Source organism: Arabidopsis lyrata (genome assembly GCF_000004255.2).
Source record: "Arabidopsis lyrata subsp. lyrata unplaced genomic scaffold ARALYscaffold_1, whole genome shotgun sequence".
NCBI lineage: Eukaryota > Viridiplantae > Streptophyta > Magnoliopsida > Brassicales > Brassicaceae > Arabidopsis > Arabidopsis lyrata.
The window spans coordinates 24,660,416-24,676,781 of NW_003302555.1; positions in this window are offsets into that span (position 1 = coordinate 24,660,416).

The following is a 16,366-nucleotide window of genomic DNA, read 5'->3' on the forward strand; positions in this document are numbered from 1 at the left end:
CTGCACAGCGGTGTTTTCTCTCGTGCGCTTATTGGAACATCGACGTAGGCTTCCTCTCTTCCCTATGCACGGTGAAGATCACCTCAATGGTGATAGCGGTGCTATCTGGAAGTATGGCCAATCGAACGATCGTGATTGTTTTAGTAGAGACTCTTGTGCTTCTCTTGAGCTACGTATGAACTAGACACCGTTATACACATACAAAGACTTATTTGGAGAAGACATCTTCGCTAATACGTGTACGAATATGAACTTTGGTTGGTATTCAAGTAAGGCATCTCTTTTTTTGGTATGGAGTAAAGCAACTCTTTTAGTTGTGTGCATTGTTTTACTTTTTTTTTAAGAGTTGTGCGATATTTTAATAAATAGTTTATTGTCCATTATAAAACGGAGTCCGTATAACTTTTTGTGATATTTAGTTTGTAAATAAATATGTTTATATATAATATATATAATGTTATTATTGATCATATTAATTATTAATGATAATGGAATCAATAGTTTATTGAGGAATTAAACCAACTTTTTGTTAATATATATATTTTAATCATGATGACTTAACCTTCCTTTATTATAAGTTTCACTTTTTTTGTGTTCTATAATTTTCTTTTGTGGAGATGATAAGAAACTCAGTGGCATATTATTTCTCGGATTATTGAACAGAGTTTTTAATGTTTAAATTATTTATTTATCAAATGTATGTTTCTATTGTTAATAAAAATTAAAAATATAAATTGTGTGTAATAGAAATTCAGATGGGTTAAATAATATTTTTCTCAACTTAGTTCTATAATATAGGAAATAAAAATAGCAAAATCATAAAATCATGTTTAAGTAGTAAAAATTAAAACATTATAAGCTATATTAATTTTTATAAGGATTGTGATAGTGCCAAATATAAATGTTAATATTTATTAAAAATTAGAACCATTTAAGGTTATTCTGAATTATTTACATTATAAAAATATCATTTAGAATTTAAAAGGAAAAAAAATTGGAAATTATTATTATTTTTGGGTTATTGTTTCGGGAAAAGAAATGTTTTAGTGTTACATATATACATATTTAAGATTATTTATTTTTGAAAACGATAATAGTTTGTCATTTGTCTCTATCATAAAATTTGGAAATATCTAAAACTTTTTCAAATTTCTTTTAGAAAAAAAAATATATGATAGGTTTATTATTTTTTAAAAAGAATAAAATATCTAGATAGTTACTGTATTATTATAAATTTATAATATGAAAACACAAAAAATCTATCACTTTGATTGGCATGTAAAAACTTTATAATATCTTTAATAAAAGATAAATATTCTTGACTATGAATTTTATTTTAAACATGATAAGATTGTTTAGTTTTAGTTTATATATGAATTTTTTCTTTTTAAATTTGTAAAAGTTGTAGATAAAGTCTAAAATATTCATTGAATATCTTTATTTGGAGAATTGCCAATTTTTGAGAAAAAAACATAATTGTTACAGTTCAATCTATGTAATAAGTTATAAATATTTAGGTTCAACCAAACCATTCATATTTATTTCCTAAAGATCTGCTTCTTGATTCTTTGTACTTGACTTAAGCAATATCACACACCCATCTAATTGGTTAACGATTTGTACTATGTATCCTTTTACAATATAAGAATTTATATATAGAAGTCTGGTTGATATATCATGTTTTCATTGTAACTAAATAAATAGGAGCTTAAATTTGTAAGAAAATCCTTAGCTTATTCCCCTTTTGAGCCATATCAATTAAATATTACTTTTCCTTCATTTTTACATTCTTTAAATTACTAGGAATTGACCCGCGGGGTGATTTTTTTCTAAAATTTATAATTTTTAAAAATTCTAAATTATGTATTATATATAAAAATTTGCAAATTGTATTATTTGTAAGACATTTATAATTTATAGTTTATAATTATCATTAAGTAACAATATACTATGGAACATTTTTTGTTTTATACAATCTTAACTAAATTAGACTGATTCGATATGTCTAATATTACAGGTCTTTCAAAATAATAAAGTGAGGATTTAACCCATATTGAAGGAACGGGTTAATGATATTTTAAAATTTTATTAACTTTGATTCAAACCCGTCCCGCCAAATAACTCTGCCCCACCATATAATTTCGTCCCGTAATATAACCCATCATGTGTTAGTTTAAAATGTTGATATGTCCAAATGTTCATAATATCATAAAAAAAATTTATAGATATTGAATATATAAATTTATAGATATTGAATATATAAATTATAATATATGGGAAGTGATTTTGAATTGAAAATCTTAATTTAAATAGAGTATAAATGATCATTATCGAGATATTAGGAAAGATTGTCTCCAGATTTTTGGCAAACAAATTTGATTTACATATATCTAATTAAAGAAATAAATCTTAAGAATTAATATCAGTGGCATTACATTGTAAATAAGTGTCAACTCCATGATTTATTTCAAAAATGTCTCCAAAAATGTATATATAGATGATGTATATATATTTCGTTAATAGGAACTCTAAATTCTCTTATACGGATACACTTAGCATATCATTGAGTATATTTAATGTTATTGCCTAATTAAATTATCATAAGATATTCCAATATATTAGATAGATTAAAAGTGGCATTTTTGAGTTTTTATTTGGAAAACTTTCTTTCCTCATTTTAAATTAAAAAGGTATATAAGTTTAAAATATGGATCTACACATAAATACAAAGTACTGTATTTAAAGCAGCAAGTATATTTAGCGTTATCGTCTACTTAAATTACCATAAGCATAAATTATAATAAAGCATACCTTAATTTGGATCTATATCTTTGACAAAAATTAAGTATATTTTCTCTAAATTTCCGTAGATAAAGGTAAACAATGTGGTTAAGTGAGCTATATTTTATACTCTGATACGTAAATTGTGAATATATGATCCCGCATAAGGGGAGATTTTTTTTGTACTCTATATTTATACTCCGATGCGTACTTTGTAAGACAAAGTTGAAGCGTCTTATGTTCTTGCAAAAAAAAATTAAGAGACTTTTCTTGTGCCACAATTGTTACCGTATTATTATAAATTTATAACACCAAAACTCAAAGTTCAATCACTTTTGGTTTTGACTGATCCTTACGTAAACTAACATTATTTTTAAAATAAAATAAAATAGAATCATGGATGTATTCAGTTATTGTCAAGGTTTGAATATTTAAATAAATAAATCATGGATGGTTATATCAATCTCTCTATAAATTTTTAAAATTAAAAATATATTTGTGTTATATGAACTAAAACTAGAAAAATAAATCTTGAAGGAGTAGTCAAAAAAGTGAAAATCGAGATATTAATTAGAATATTAGATGGTAAGTTAGTGTGTAAATACTTTAAAATATCCTAAATATAAAATAAATATTCTTGATTTTGAAATTTATGGAAAAAGATAAAATTGTTTAGGTTTAGATCTAGATAAAATCACTAACTCCTCGGTGAATATTTTTATTAGTTAATTTCCAAATATTTATTAAAAAGATAATTGTGACGTTTCACAAAGAAGTAAGCTAAAAATATTGTTCTCAACAACATAATTTTGATTCACTTCTAAAAAGCCAGATGAAAGAGTTTGATAAACGTAGAAATCATTTGCTGATTGATGAGTTTGGCTATAACCATGATAACAAAAAATGAGCAAAATCGATGACTTTTTTGCAGTATGATGAAAGAGCTCTTGATAAACGTAGAAATCATTTATTCATTGATAAGTTTGACTAAAACAATAATAACAAAAAAAATGAGAAAAATTGACGGTTTTCTGAAGCCTGATAAAAAAGCTCTTGATAAACGTATAAATCATTTGTTGATTAATGAGTTTAGCTATAATCATGATAACAAAACAAAAGGTGTAAAATTGACGATTTTCTGTAGTCTGATTAAGGAGATCTTGATAAACATATCAACACATGCTGATTGATGAGTTTGGTAATAACCATGATAACAGAAAAAATGAGCAAAATAAAAAGTTTTTACCAGCCTCATAAAAAAACTCTTGATAAAAGTATAAATCATTTGCTCATTACGGGGTTTGGCTATAACCATGATAACAAAGAGGTAGCAGAATTGAAGGTTTTCTGCAATATGACGTAAGAGCTCTTGATAAACGTATAAATCATTAGCTGATTGATTAGTTTGGCTAAAACAATGATAACAAACAAAAAAGGAGAAAAATCTCTGGTTTTATGGACCCTGATGAAAGAGATTTTGATAAGCGTAGAAGTCATTTGCTGATTGATGAGTTTGACTATAACCATTAAAACAAAAAAAAAGAGCAAACTTGACGGTTTTCTACAATACGATGAAGACCTCTTGATAAACGTAGAAATCATTGAATGATTGATGAGTTTGGCTATAACTATGATAACGTAAAAAAAGAAAAATTAAATTTTTTGCATCCTCATAAAAAAGCTCTTAATAAACGTAAAAATTATTTGTTTATAGAGGAGTTTGGCTATAACAATGAAAAAAAAAATGAGCAAAATTGACGGTTTTTTGCAGAGTGATGAAAGAGCTCTTGATAAACGTAGAAATCATTTGTTAATGGATCAGTTTGGCTAAAACTATGAAGACTCATAAAAGAGTTGTTGATTGATGAGTTTGGCTATAACCATGATAACAAAACAAGATGAGCAAATTTGAAGGTTTTCTGCATTCTGATGAAAGTGCTCTTGATAAATGCAGAAATCATTTGCTGATTGAAGAGCTTGGCTATAACAATGATAAAGAAAAAAAAAATTTGACAGTTTTCTACAGCATGATCAAAGAGTTATTGATAAACATAGAAATAATTTGTTGACTAATGAGTGTGTCTATATCCATGATAACAAAATAAGAGGTGCAAAATTGACGGTTTTTAACAGCCTCATAAAAAAAGCTCTTCACAAACGTAGTAATCATTTGCTAATTAGGTTTAACCACGATAAAAAGGAGAGTAAAACAGACGGTTTTCTTCAGTATGTAGAAGGCTCTTCATAAACGTCAAATCATTTGTTGATTGATGAGTTTAGCTAAAGCAATGATAACAAAAAAAAGGTGCAAAATTGACAGTTTTATGCAGCCTAATGAAAGAGTTTTTGACACACGTAGAAATTATTTGATGATTGATGAGTTTGGTTATAACAATGATAACGTAAAATGGAAAAAATGATGGTTTTCTGTTGCCTGATTAAAGAGCTCTTGATAAACATAGAAATTATTTTCTCATTGATATGTTTGGCTATAACCATGATAACAAAACAAGAGAACCAAAATTGACGGCTTTCTACAGTCTAATGAAAGAGATTTTGATAAACCTAGAAATCGTTTGCTGATTGATGAGTTTGGCTATAATAATGATAACAAAAAAGGAGCAAAATTGACGGTTTTCTGCAGGCTTACGAAAAAACTATTGACAAACGTAGAAATCATTTGCTGATGATGAGTTTGGCTATAACCATGATAACAAAAAAAGAGGAGAAGATTTGACTGTTTTCTGAAGTCTCATGAAAGAGCTCTTGATAAACGTAGAAATCGTTTGCTGATTGAAAAGTTTTGCTATAACCATTATAACGGAAAATGAGTAAAACTGATAAGTTTATATAGCATGATGAAAGAGCTATTGATAAACATAGAAATCATTTGCTGCTTGATGAGATAGGTTATAACCATGATAACAAAAAAATGAGCGAAACTAACGATTTTTTTATAGCCTAATGAAACACCTGTTGATAAACGTAGAAATTATTTTCTAATTTATGAGTTTATAACCATGATAAAAAAAAAACAAGAAGAGCAAAAATGATGGTTTTATGCAGCCTCATAAAAAAACTCTTAATAAACGTAGAAATCATTTGTTGATGGTGAGTTTGGCTATAACCAGGATAACAAAAAAAAGAGAGCAAAATTAACGATTTTCTCCTGTTTGATGAAAGAGCTCTTGATAAATGTATAAATCATTTGCTAATTGAAGAGTTTTGCAATAACCATTATAACGAAAAATGGGTAAAATTGACAGTTTTTTGCAACTTTATAAAAATGTCCTTGATAACCGTAAATATCATTTGCTGATTGATGAGTTTGGTTATAACCATGATAAAAAAAAAGAAGTTGATGAGTTTATGTAATGTAATGAAAGAGCCTTTGATAAACGTAAAAATTATTTGCTGATTGATGAGTGTGACTATAACCATGATAACAAAACAAGAGAACCAGAATTGACGGCTCCGATGAGAGAGAACTTGATAAATAGAAATCGTTTGCAGGTTGACGAGTTTGGCTGTAACAATAAAAACAAAAAAAAACAATGAACAAAATTGACAGTTTTCTGCAAGTTCATGAAAAAGAACTTGATAAATGTAAAAATTATTTGCTCATGCCGAGTTTGTGTAGTAAAAGTATGATTTAAATTAAATGAATACATATGATATAAAAGTACCCGGATTGGTATCTATCTCGATCGAAAGTACTCGGATTGATATGTGTCTCAATCGGATATTTTGAGATAAGTAAGTTTTTTTTGTTATGATTATTTACTCGTGTTTAATTGTATCTAAAATAATAAGATTAATATAAAAAAATTTATTGTTGAAAAGGAGATCGAATAATTTCAAAATTTCTAATTGTTTTTTATATGTATCCATCCATATTTGACCTCTTAAATCTTTTTGGTCTGTGAGATTTATCTTTATTTGTAACAAAAAGAGTTTTGAGTTTTATATTTTATCGCAACTAAAGCCAATTCATATTTTTATAATGATTTTGGCAAAACAAAATTTAAGTAAGGAATCAAACAAAATGTTAAACTTTACCACTATGATCTTCATCAGCTCTTGAAGCTTATTACAGAGGATGGATCAACCTAAAAACTCATCTAAAAGATGATAAAATATTTTTATCTAATAGTCTCATTTTAAATATGAACAGAAAAATGATGTTTTTATTTGTTATAGAAAATACAAAATTTGTTGGTTATCTTATTATAACATCGTCTAACATGAAGCATAACTTTTACATATCATATATTAGATTTTTTAAAACCATATCCTAAGTGTATATCTAAGTCAAAATTATATGTTAAATTGTTTTTAATGACTTCATCAACCATCTCACCAAAAAAAAAATGGCTTCACTAACCTAAACAAATTTTGGTATAAAAGAATAACATATACGCATATAGTTCATACTTTTTTTTCTCGGTCATCGTTATCCATAATTTTTCAAGATTTTTAGTATAATTTAGTAGATATATATTTTACAAGTAAAAATGCACAATATTCAAAGTTGGGGCAAAGGAGGCAATAATTTGTCTTAATCACCCATAATAAAATACTCTTAAAATTCTAATTCGATTTTTGTATAGTGTAATCGTTAGGGATATATAAGTCAATATTGTGTCGATCTCTATATATTGTACAAGTAGAAACGCACCATATTCAAAGTTGGGGCAAAGGATATTGTGATTAAAAGTTGAGATAATTTGTCTTAATCACCCTTAATGCGATTTTGGAGATAGACTTTGAGTGGTAAACAAGGGCAAATGAAAAAAAAAACTTGGGGAATTTTATTTTGTGTTAGTGGTAGGGGCATCATTTCATATCATTATCTACCCTTTAGTAGTTTTAAGGGTTCCCTTTCATGCAAAGTATTGCATTTATATGTACGTAACTAAACATAATGTATGTATACGACTAAGTCAAGATTTATAATAAACAAAAAACAAATTCTATGCGTAAGTAAGAATTATATGCAAATAGAAATGGTATTTTATATCTCTTACTCTTTATTTTCTTGGCTTTAGTTTCATCTCATCTTTGTTATTCGGTATCTCTATAACTAGCAAACTCTAACAAAACATTGGCATTGGTTCTCCTTCTCAAAGAACAGTATGGTTTCATCATGATTTGGTTTATACATATGTTTACCTTAGTCATGTGTGTTTCATATCTCCATTTTTGCTTTGATCTATTTCATAGACTTAACAACTTTGCTCTATCGCTTTAGAGCTCTAGAGTTTCTCTTTCTCCTTCTCAAAATCATAAACCTTAACATCTAAATAAAATTGAAGTAAACTTTCTTTTATTTCTTATTTGATATTAATTAAATTTTTTAACTAATTTGATATTAAAATTAGGTTTTCATTTTTTCTCTTTTTGACATATGATAAAAAATGTGAGTATCCTAAATCTGGATCATGTTACGCTTTTTGTTTTTGTATTTGTCTCTTTATGTTCGTAAGGAGAGAACTAAGATTTCAAGTTTGATTAAACGAAAACATATTAAGAAATGGCAGATGGAAATCACATATATGGTAAAGCTAACTTATTATTTAATTCATCAGTTACCTTCTCATTAGTGACTAAAATCTCTCTTCTGGGTTCTACTCTTTGCATGGTATTGTGGAAAACAAGTACGTAACAAAACTAAGAGTCGCCAGAACTAAGAGTTGATTCGTATGGTTGTTGCTAGAACCAGTTCTTGGTTCATATAACTTTCTCCTTGCATTTAAATTGTTTCCGTTTTCTTAAATTTAGTGATCGCGTTGCCAGAACTAATAGTTGATTCGTATTATTAACACTGCTCATGCCGCATATATGTAAATTAGATCACTTTTTAGCTTTGTTTTGAATTATTTTGGAATATGATTTCTATATAGATAAACGTGTGATTATTTTGCTAATGATGAGTTTGGCTATAACCAGGATAGAAAAAAGAGAGCAAAATTGACGGTTTTCTAAAGTCTGATGAAAGAGCTCTTGATAAAAAAATAAATCGTTTGCCGATTGAACAGTTTTCCTATAACCATTATAACAAAAAAATGGGCAAAATTGACAGTTTGATGAAAGAGATCTTGATAAACGTAGAAATCATTTTCTGATTGATGAGTTTGGCTATAACCATGGTAACAAAACAAAAGGAGCAAAAGTGACTGTTTTCTACAGTGTAATGAAAGAGCTCTTGATAAACGTATAAATTATTTGCTCATTAATGAGTTTGGCTATAACAATAATAACTGAACAACATAGACAAAATTGTCAGTTTTTTGTAGTCCGATGAAAGAGATCTTGATTAACATAGAAATTATTTGCTGATTGATGAGTTGGGCTATAACAATGATAACGAAAAGAATGAGCAAGATTGATGGTTTTCTGTAGGCTCACGAAAAAGCTCTTGATAAACATAGAAATCTTTTGCTGATGATGAGTTTGGCTATAACCATGATAAATACAAAGAAGGAGCAAAATTGACGGCTTTCTACAGTCTTATGAAAGAGATCTTGATAAACGTAAAAATCAGTAATTAGCTGATTGAAGAGTTTTGCAATAACCATTATAACGGAAAATGAGCAAAATTGAAGGTTTTCTGAAGCCTGATGAAAGAGCTCTTAACTAACTTAGAAATTATTTGCTGATTGATGAGTTTGGTTTTAGCCATGATAACAAAAAAATAGGAGCAAAATTGACAGTTTTCTACTGTCTAATGAAAGAGCTCTTGATAAACGTAGAAATCATTTGCTGATTGATGAGTTTGGCTATAATAGATAGCAAATAGACACTTTTCTACAGCCTGATGAAAGAGCTCTTGATAATTGTAGAAATCATTTGCCGATTGATGAGTTGGCTATAACCTTGATTACAAAAAAAGGAGCAAAATTGACTGTTTCTTTTAGCCTCAAGAAAGAAATATTGATAAACGTATAAATTATTTTCTGATTTATGTGTTTGGCTATAACCATGATTAAAAAAAACAAGAGGAGAAAAGTTGACTGTTTTCTGCAACTTCATGAAAAAACTCTTGATAAATGTAGAAATCATTCGCTGATTGATGAGTTTGGCTATAACCATGATAAGACAACAAGAGAGACAAAATTGATGGCTTTCTGTAATTCGATAAAAGAGACCTTGATAAACGTAGATATCATTTGCTGATTGATGAGTTTAGCTATAACAATGATAAAAAAAAGAGCAAAATCGGAAGTTTTCTAGAGGTTCATGAAAAATCTTCTGATAAACGTAGAAATTTTTTGCAGATGATCTAATACCATGATGATAAAAAAACGAACAAAATTGACGGTTTTTTACAGTCTGATGAAAAAGCTCTCGATAAACGTAAAAATCATTTGTTGATTGAAGAGTTTTGTTATAACCTTTATAACGGAAAAAGAGCAAAATTGAAGATTTTCTGCAGCCTAATGAAAGAGCTCTTTATTAATATAGAAATCATTTGATGATTGATGAGTTTGGCAATAGCCATGATAACAAAAAAAGAAGAGTAAAATTGACAGTTTTTATGTAATGAAATAGCTCTTGATAAACGAATAAATCATTTGCTGATTGATGAGTTTGGTAAAAACATTGATAAAAAAAAAAAGAGCAAAATAGACAATTTTCTGCAGCCTGATGAAAGAGGTTTTGAGAAATGTAGAAATCATTTGCTAATTGATGAGTTTGGTTATAAACAATGATAATAATAAAAGAGAGCAAAATCGACGGTTTTCTGCAGCCTGATGAAAGAGCTATTGATAAATGTAGAAATCATTTGCTTATTGATGAGTTTATCTATAACCATGATAACAAAAAAAGAGGAGAAGATTTGACGGTTTTCTATAGTCTCATGAAAGAGCTCTTGATAAACGTAGAAATCGTTTGCTGATTGAAAAGTTTTGCTATAACCATTATAACGGAAAATGAGCAAAATTGATAAGTTTTACAGAATGATGAAAGAGCTCTTGATAAACGTAGAAATCATTTGCTGCTTGATGAGATAGGCTATAACCATGATAATAAAAAAATGAGCGAAACTAACGGTTTTTTACAGCCTAATGAAACATCTATTGATAAACGTAGAAATTATTTGCTCATTGATGTGTTTGGCTATAACCATGATAACAAAACAAGAGAACCAGAATTGACGGCTTTCTATAGTCTAATGAAAGTGATCTTTATAAACCTAGAAATCGTTTGATGATTGATGAGTTTGGCTATAACAATGATAATGAAAAAGGAGCGAAATTGACGGTTTTCTACAGCCTCACGAAAAAACTATTGACAAACGTAGAAATCATTTACTGATGATGAGTTTGGCTATAACCATGATAACAAAAAAAGAGGAGAAGATTTGACGGTTTTCTGTAGTCCCATGAAAGAGCTCTTGATAAACGTAGAAATCGTTTGCTGATTGAAAAGTTTTGCTATAACCATTATAAAGGAAAATTAGCAAAACTGATAAGTTTTTACAGAATGATGAAATAGCTCTTGATAAACGTAGAAATCATTTGCTGCTTGATGAGATAGGCTATAACCATGATAACAAAAAAATGAGCGAAACTAACGGTTTTTTCACAGCCTAATGAAGCACCTATGGATAAACGTAGAAATTATTTTCTAATTTATGAGTTTATAACCATGATAAAAAAAACAAGAAGAGCAAAAATGAAGGTTTTATGCACCATCATGAAAAAGCTTTTGATAAACGTAGAAATCATTTGTTGATGGTGAGTTTGGCTATAACCTGGATAACAAAAAACAAGAGAGCAAAATTGACGGTTTTCTCATATTTGATGAAAGAGCTCTTGATAAATGTATAAATTATTTGCTAAATGAAGAGTTTTGCTATAACCATTATAACGGAAAATGGGTAAAATTGACAGTTTTCTACAACTTTATAAAAATACCCTTGATAACCGTAAATATCATTTGCTGATTGATGAGTTTGGTTATAACCATGATAAAAAAAAAATATGTTGATGGGTTTCTTTAACGTAATGAAGGAGCCCTTGATAAACGTAAATATTATTTGCTCACTGATGAGTGTGGCTATAACCATGATAACAAAACAAGAGAGACAAAATTGACGGCTTTCTGCAATCCGATGAAAGAGAACTTGATAAACATAGAAATCATTTGCAGATTGATGAGTTTGACTATAACTATAATAACGAAAACAATGAATAAAATTGACGGTTTTCTGCAAGTTCATAAAAAATAACTTGATAAAGGTATAAATTATTTGCTCATTGATGTGTTTGACTATAACCATGATAACTAAACAAGAGAACCAGAATTGACTGCTTTCTGTTGTCTAATGAAAGAGATCTTGATAAACCTAGAAATCGTTTGCTGATTGATGAGTTTGGCTATAACAATGATAACGAAAAAGGAGCAAAATTGACAGTTTTCTGCAGGCTCACGAAAAAACTATTGACAAACGTAGAAATCATTTACTGATGATGAGTTTAGCTATAACCATGATAACAAAAAAAGAGGAGAAGATTTGACGGTTTTCTGTAGTCTCATGCAAGAGCTCTTGATAAACGTAGAAATCGTTTGCTGATTGAAAAGTTTTGCTATAACCATTATAACGGGAAATGAGCAAAATTGATAAGTTTTTACATAATGATGTAAGAGCTCTTGATAAACGTAGAAATCATTTGCTACTTGATGAGATAGGCTATAACCATGATAACAAAAAAATGAGCAAAACTAATGGTTTTTTTACAACCTAATGAAACACCTATTGATAAACGTATAAATTATTTTCTGATTTATGAGTTTGTAACCATGATAAAAAAAACAAGAAGAGCAAAAATAAAGGTTTTATGTAGCCTCATGAAAAAGTTGTTGATAAACGTAGAAAACATTTTTTGATGGTGAGTTTGGCTATAACTAGCATAACAAAAAACAAGAAAGAAAAATTGACGGTTTTCTCCTATTTGATGAAAGAGCTCTTGATAAATGTATAAATCATTTGCTAATTGAAGAGTTTTGCTATAACAATTATAACGGAAAATGGGTAAAATTGACAGTTTTCTTCAACTTCATAAAAATGCCCTTGATAACCATAAATATCATTTGCTGATTGATGAGTTTGGCTATAACCATGATTAAAAAAAATGTTAATGGGTTTCTGCAACGTAATGAAAGAGTCCTTGATAAACGTAAAAATTATTTGCTCATTGATGAGTGTGGCTATAACCATAATAACAAAACAAGAGAGACAAAATTGACGGCTTTCTGTAATCCGATGAAAGAGAACTTGATAAATATAGAAATCATTTGCAGATTGATGAGTTTGACTATAGCTATAATAACGAAAAATATTGAATAAAATTGACTGTTTTCTGCAAGCTCATGAAAAGAACTTGATAAACGTAGAAATTATTTGCTCATTGATGTGTTTGGATATAACCATGATAACAAAACAAGAGAACCAGAATTGACGGCTTTCTATAGTCTAATGAAAGTGATCTTTATAAAACTAGAAATCGTTTGATGATTGTTGAGTTTGGCTATAACAATGATAACGAAAAAGGAGCAAAATTGACGGTCTTCTACAGGCTCACGAAAAAACTATTGACAAACGTAGAAATCATTTACTGATGATGAGTTTGGCTATAACCATGATGACAAAAAAAGAGGAGAAGATTTGACGGTTTGATGTAGTCTCATGAAAGAGCTCTTTATAAACGTAGAAATCGTTTGCTGATTGAAAAGTTTTGCTATAACCATTATAACGGAAAATGAGCAAAATTGATAAGTTTTTACAAGATGATGTAAGAGCTCTTGATAAACGTTGAAATCATTTGCTGCTTGATGAGATAAGCTATAACCATGATAAGAAAAAAATGAGCGAAACTAACGGTTTTTTTACAGCCTAATGAAGCACCTGTTGATAAACGTAGAAATTATTTTCTGATATATGAGTTTATAACCATGATAAAAAAATAAGAAGAGCAAAAATGAAGGTTTTATGCAGCCTCATGAAAAAGCTCTTGATAAACGTAGAAATCATTTGTTGATGGTGAGTTTGGCTATAACCTGGATAACAAAAAACAAAAGAGCAAAATTGACGGTTTTCTCCTATTTGATGAAAGAGCTCTTGATAAATGTATAAATTATTTGCTAATTGAAGAGTTTTGCTATAACCATTATAACGGAAATGGGTAAAATTGACAGTTTTCTGCAACTTTATAAAAATGCCCTTGATAACCGAGAATATCATTTGCTGATTGATGAGTTTGGCTATAACCATCATATAAAAAAAAAATGTTGATGGGTTTCTTTAACGTAATGAAAGAGCCCTTGATAAACATAAATATTATTTGCTCATTGATGAGTGTGGCTATAACTATGATAACAAAACAAGAGAGGCAAAATTGACGGCTTTCTGTAATCCGATGAAAGAGAACTTGATAAACATAGAAATCATTTGCAGATTGATGAGTTTTACTATAACTATAATAACGAAAAACAATGACCAAAATTGACTGTTTTCTGCAAGCTCATGAAAAAGAACTTGATAAACGTAGAAATTATTTGCTCATTGATGTGTTTGGCTATAACTATGATAACAAAACAAGAGAACCAAGAATTGACGGCTTTCTATAGTCTAATGAAAGAGATCTTGATAAACCTAGAAATCGTTTGCTGATTGATGAGTTTGGCTATAACAACTATAACGAAAAAGGAGCAAAATTGACGGTTTTCTGCAGGATCACGAAAAAACTATTGACAAACGTATAAATCATTTACTGATCATGAGTTTCGCTATAACCATGATAACAAAAAAATGAGCGAAACTAACGGTTTTTTTACAGCATAATGAAACACCTATTGTTAAACGTATAAATTATTTTCTGATTTAGGAGTTTATAACCATGATAAAAAAACAAGAAGAGCAAAAATGATGGTTTTATGCAGCCTCATGAAAAAGCTCTTGATAAACGTAGAAATTGTTTGTTGATGATGAGTTTGGCTATAACCAGGATACCAAAAAAAAGAGAGCAAAATTGACGGTTTTCTCCTATTTGATGAAAGAACTCTTGATAAATGTATAAATCATTTGCTAATTGAAGAGTTTTGCTATAACAATTATAACGGAAAATGGGTAAAATTGACAGTTTTCTGCAATTTTATAAAAATGCCCTTGATAACCATAAATATCATTTGCTGATTGATGAGTTTGGCTATAACCATGATTAAAAAAAAAAGTTGATGGGTTTCTGCACTGTAATGAAAGAGCCCTTGATAAACGTAAATATTATTTGCTCATTGATAAGTGTGGCTATAACCATGATAACAAAACAAGAGAGACAAAATTGACGGCTTTCTACAATCCGATGAAAGAGAAGTTGATAAACATAGAAATCATTTGCAGATTGATGAGTTTGACTATAACTATAATAACAAAAACAATGAACAAAATTGACGGTTTTCTACAAGTTCATAAAAAAGAACTTGATAAACGTAGAAATTATTTGCTCATTGATGTGTTTGGCTATAACCATGATAACAAAACAAGAGAATCAGAATTGACGGCTTTCTATTGTTTAATGAAAGATATCTTGATAAACCTAAAAATCGTTTGCTGATTGATGAGTTTGGCTATAACAATGATAACGAAAAAGGAGCAAAATTGACGGTTTTCTGCAGGCTCACGAAAAAAATATTGACAAACGTAGAAATCATTTACTGATGATGAGTTTGGCTATAACCATGATAACAAAAAAAGAGGAGAAGATTTGACGGTTTTTTGTAGTCTCATGAAATAGCTCTTGATAAACGTAGAAATCGTTTGCTGATTGAAAAGTTTTGCTATACCCATTATAATGGGAAATGAGCAAAATTGATAAGTTTTTACAGGACGATGTAAGAGCTCTTGATAAACGTAGAAATCATTTGCTCCTTGATGAGATAGGCTATAACCATGATAACAAAAAAACTGAGCGAAACTAACAGTTTTTTTTATAGCCTAATGAAACACCTATTGATAAACGTAGAAATTATTTTCTGATTTATGAGTTTATAACCATGATAAAAAAAACAAGAAGATCAAAAATGAAAATTTTATGCAGCCTCATGAAAAAGCTCTTGATAAACGTAGAAAATATTTGTTGATGGTGAGTTTGGCTATAACCAGGATAACAAAAAACAAGAAAGCAAAATTGACGGCTTTCTCCTATTTGATGAAAGAGCTCTTGATAAATGTATAAATTATTTGCTAAGTGAAGAGTTTTACTATAACCATTATAACGGAAAATGGGTAAAATTGACAGTTTTCTTCAACTTTATAAATGCCCTTGATACCCATACATATCATTTGCTGATTGATGAGTTTGGCTATAACCATGATTAAAAAAAAAAAAAAAAGGGTGATGGGTTTCTGCAACGTAATGAAAGAGCCCTTGATAAATGTAAAAATTATTTGCTCATTGATGAGTGTGGCTATAACCATGATAACAAAACAAGAGAGACAAAATTGACGGCTTTCTTCAATCCGATGAAAGAGAACTTGACAATAATAAAAATCATTTGCAGATTGATGAGTTTGACTATAAAT